The 4,498-nt window shown below is 51.1% G+C and overlaps 1 pseudogene; it reads right to left on the bottom strand.

Annotated features, from left to right (window-relative positions):
* Positions 1 to 1,246: 1,246 nt before the first annotated feature.
* On the bottom strand, positions 1,247 to 1,871 carry LOC145540754 (eukaryotic translation initiation factor 3 subunit K pseudogene; annotated as a pseudogene).
* Between the last annotated feature and the right edge of the window lie 2,627 nt (positions 1,872 to 4,498).

The following is a 4,498-nucleotide window of genomic DNA, read 5'->3' as shown; positions in this document are numbered from 1 at the left end:
TTGAGTCTCTATGAACCTCTTTCTTAACCTGTGAAAAGTTACTAATACCTACTTTGCTGGAGAGGTAAGCGTGTACTGGGGCTCCTGTTCAGTAGATGGTCATTCCCTCCTCCTGGCTTCTCGCCTGCCTTTCAGATTATACCACCCTTCAGGGCAAGAGACAGAAACTTTTTATCTCTTTATTCACAACCACACCCATCCACACCTACCCACGGAGGCTGCCTGACAAAACCTGTTGAATGAGTCAACAACTAGAAGCCTATAGTGTAAATCACTCCATTTGTTTCATTCCTTTGTTTGTTGAACAAAAGTGTCTTGCTGCTGCTGCTAAGTCGCTTCAGTCGTGTCCGACTCTGTGCGACCCCATAGACGGCAGCCCACCAGGCTCCGTCGTCCCTGGGATTCTCCAGGCAAGAATACTGGAGTGGGTTGCCATTTCCTTCTCCAGTGCATGAAAGGGAAAAGTGAAAGTGAAGTCGCTCAGTCGTGTCCGACTTTTAGCGACCCCATGGACTGTAGCCTACCAGGCTTCTCCGTCCATGGGATTTTCCAGGCAAGAGTACTGGAGTGGGGTGCCATTGCCTTCTCCGAAAGTGTCTTGAGTCTTAACCAGATGCCAAGCCCTGTGCTTGGTTCCAAGGATAGAAAACGCGAGTCAAGGTCCCTGTCCTCAAGAGGACCATGGGTTGTGATAAAACAGACATGTTGGATATCATTGTCCAGTGTGATCACTGGACTAGGGGTGTCCAGAGGGGAATGTCTAACCTGGGGAGGTGGGGACAAAGTTGTCAGGGGAAGTTTCCTGGAGGGGGTGGGGCCTCATCTAATTTCATTTAGTGTCTGTGTCTCTCCAACCGTGAGAATGGAAGTACCATGAAGGCAGAGATTTTGGTTTTGTTCACTGCTGTGTCCTCAGGACCTAAAAGACTAGCTGGTACATAGTAGGTGCTTGATCAATATATGTTGAACGGATGAATGAAACAGGCAAAGAAGAAGAAGAATTGTGGTCAGTCTTGGAGGCAGGAGATCACTTGGCTCCTGTGGGTTCCTTGTTTTTCTTTCAGGAAACCCCATCACTCTACACAGGGCCCTACCCCTCACAGAGGCACGCATACCCCTGTGTTAGTTTCACAACAGCCCAGTGAGATGAGCCGGGCAGGTACAATGCTCCCTACTAACCCACGGGGAAACTATTCTTGTTTTTTTTTTTTAAGAAGCCAACAAATTTTGTTAAACATCTGCGAAGTTACTGGGAGGAAGCCATGATGCCAGTCATGCCAGATGTCAGTCTATCTTCTCCATGACGTTCTTGGGCTTAATGCTCTCTTCCTGGCTACAGATGGAGATGGAGCTGGTCTAACTCGTTGGGACTCCAGCCATACTGCTCACTCACACCTTTAGCTTGCTGCCTGTCAGATCCCCCAGCGGCTCGGCCAGCAGCCAGAGATTGATGTGCTGATGAGTGACGCTCATGACACGGCAGATTTCGGACAGAGTCTTCGAAGCCGGTTATACCTTCCAAGAGATCCATGTTTTTATCCAGGGCTCACCAGAAGGACTGGAAGTGGCAGGTCCCCAGCAGGTCTCTGAGGGACAAGATCTGCTGGGTGGGTCGTTCTTCCTGCTGCTCTTGCACAGCGTGAAGTCGGTGTGGGGCAGGTTGGCGAGGGCCTTCAGCAGGATCTGGGCAGTGACTGTGGTCTGGAAGAAGGCTGGGTACAGCTTCAGCACAGCCAGGTTGGCTTCCAGATCATAATATTCTCCTTGGCCTGCGTCTCCACATAGTGCTCCAGGGTGGCCAGGTGCTCAGGATTGCACCTGTCCATCCCCTTGAGTGACTTTCCCACATTCGCTCTCATCTGCTCAAACATCACCGTGACAGCTGTCGCCTCCCACACCGGTGATGGAGCCAAAGACCTTGCCGGGCTGCATCCTTAAAAACTGGAAAAGTGGGGAAACTGATCTTTAGAGGGAAAAAGTGATTGACCCGCGGTCCTATGGCAAATTGGTGGCCTTGCTGAGAGGGCAACTCAGGTCTCCTGGCTCTAACCTGCTCCCCTGAGGGCAGCTCTGCCCTCCAAGGACCGACAGGTCTAGCTGCGGTGCTCAGCTGAGCTGGGTGTCTCGACCTTCACATCTGCAGAGGGGACCCAGAATCAAGGTGTAGAGAAAGACCTTGGTCCTGAGAATGGAGATGGTATAGTAATAGTAACGATGATGACGAGGAGGAGGAAAATTAGAACTTTTCTATTGTTGCGCTCAGTTGTTTCAGTCGTGTCTGCCTCTTTGCAACCCCTCTAGGCTCCTCTGTCCGTGGGATTCTCCAGGCAAGAATATTGAAGTGGGTTGCCATTTTTAGGAAGTTCAGTTGTTGTTCAGTCGCTAACTCATGTCCGACTCTTTGTGACCCCCATAGATTTCAGCACACCAGGCTCCTCTGTCCTCCACTATGTCCCAGAGTTTGCTCAAATTCATGTCCATTGAGTCAGTGATGCTATCTGACCATCTCATCCTCTGCCACCCCCTGCTCCTTTTGCCTTCAACCTTTTCCAGCATCAGGGTGCTTGACATCTGTTTTCCTCATGGATTCCTCACCACAGCCCTATGAGGTGGATATTCTTCCCCCTATTTAACAGATTAAAAAACTGAGCTCAGAAAGGTTAATTCACCTTTGAATTGCTTGAGGCCACACAGCCAGTAAGTGGTAGAGCTGAATCATAAGCCAAGTCTGTTGAGCTTTTTTACCATCTTCGGTCATCTGCAAAGAGCAAAGGATGTAGGACAGGTGTGATGCTGTGATGCTGTGTTCATGCTGGGAGCCAGGAGGACTTCAGAGCCCTGGCCGGGAGGCACTGTCAAAGCCAAGCAGCTTCCTCCCGACCCCAGAGACTAGGGATTTAGGTGCCAGGAAGGCCCATGGTTCTGGCATAGAGCTCTTGCTGCCATAGCTGTCACACAACAGACACTTACATAATGCCAGGTAGGTGCCTAGCATAGCTGGGTTGTACATGGAACCCACACACCCAGGCTACCCCATTTATTGGGAATAAATGGGGGCACATTAATAGTAACTACTTCACTGCAACCCAGCCTTGAAATTGTCCTCCATTAGTTCTCCTGTATCAGTTGAGAATTTTGGTTCACAGCCCAAGGCCCTAAAGTCAACCAGACTAGGTTCAGACCCCTCTGCCTCTCTAGCTTGCATCCTGAGCAAGTTCTGCGACATGCCTCAGTTTGTTTCCCTGCCTCCTTTACAAAATAGGACTTGGAACAGATGTGGAATTGTGATGGAGACTGTAGCAGACCGTGCCTGGAAAGGGCTTAACCTAGCACCTCGCCCAGAGAAAGAGCTGGATGAACGCAGCTGTCAGGAGGGTTTCCCTGAGGGGTTCCGGGGATGGCCCTGCGGGCTCCCAAGCAGGTCACCATCCGCCTCCACGGGAAGACAAGGGTTGGGAAGCCAAGGGTGTGGAAGCCAAGGGTGTTGCCTCTTGTGGGGCTCCCCCAGTGCTGGGCCAGCAAGTCACACCTTCAACATGTTCTGTTCTCAGCGATGAAAATGGTGTCCCACTCACGCCCCCGGTCCCGCTTTGTTAGCAGAGGGTGAAGGAGCTGAAAAGGCACCTCGTGCTCTCCCATTCATCAGAGCCCTCCATGGCGGCAGCTCCTTCGACTCCGACAAGTGGGCTCACTGAGCGGCCTGACCCCGTGATTCTCGTTCAACATCGTGGCCATTTCATCCTCCTGAGGACTCCTCAGTCCCCACACATGCCTGAGGGGTCCATGCTAACTCCTAATGTCTGAACCTCAGCAGACTTTACACCTACTTGTGGCCACCCCAAATCTCCCAGGCTGGGTAGAAAAGACTCCAATAAAGGATAATGCTGAAGACCTTTAAGGGACAGAGAAAGTGTTGCAGGAGCACAGAGCGGTGAGTCTTTCTTCTACCTGGACCAGGGAAGGCAATCTCACCACATCACCAACAACTCAACCTGCTTTGTGCCTCCTCAGACCCCTAGTTTAGCCAATCAGACCTTCTCTGATGCAACCCCTGTCCAGGCAACCGCAACATCTCCATGACCTCACTTCATCCTGCCGGAGGAGGTGGCAGTTTTATTACACAGAAAAGGAAATAAGCCTCAGAGATTTTAAATGATTTGCTCAAGGTCACAAAACAAGCTAGAACTTCAACCTAGATCCCACCCCAGAGCCTGTGCTTGAAGAATCACAGAATCACTTTAAAAACTAAATGAGCAGGTCTTCTCTGATGGCTCAGTGGTAAAGAATCCTCCTGCAAATGCAGGAGACACGGGTTCGATCCCTGATCTGGGAAGAACCCACATGCCATGGAAAACTAAGCCCGTGTGCCACAACTTTTGAGCCTGTGCTCTGGAGCTCAGGGACTGAAACCACTGGGCCCTAGAGCTGCAACAATCAAAGCCCACGAGCCCCAGAGCCCGTGCTCCAAGATAAGAGAAGCCACTGCAGTGAGAAGCCC

The sequence above is a fragment of the Giraffa tippelskirchi genome, chromosome 3, assembly GCF_054371585.1.
Source record: "Giraffa tippelskirchi isolate mGirTip1 chromosome 3, T2T-mGirTip1v1.2.pri, whole genome shotgun sequence".
Lineage (NCBI taxonomy): Eukaryota > Metazoa > Chordata > Mammalia > Artiodactyla > Giraffidae > Giraffa > Giraffa tippelskirchi.
This window is presented reverse-complemented; position numbering and strand designations above follow the sequence as displayed.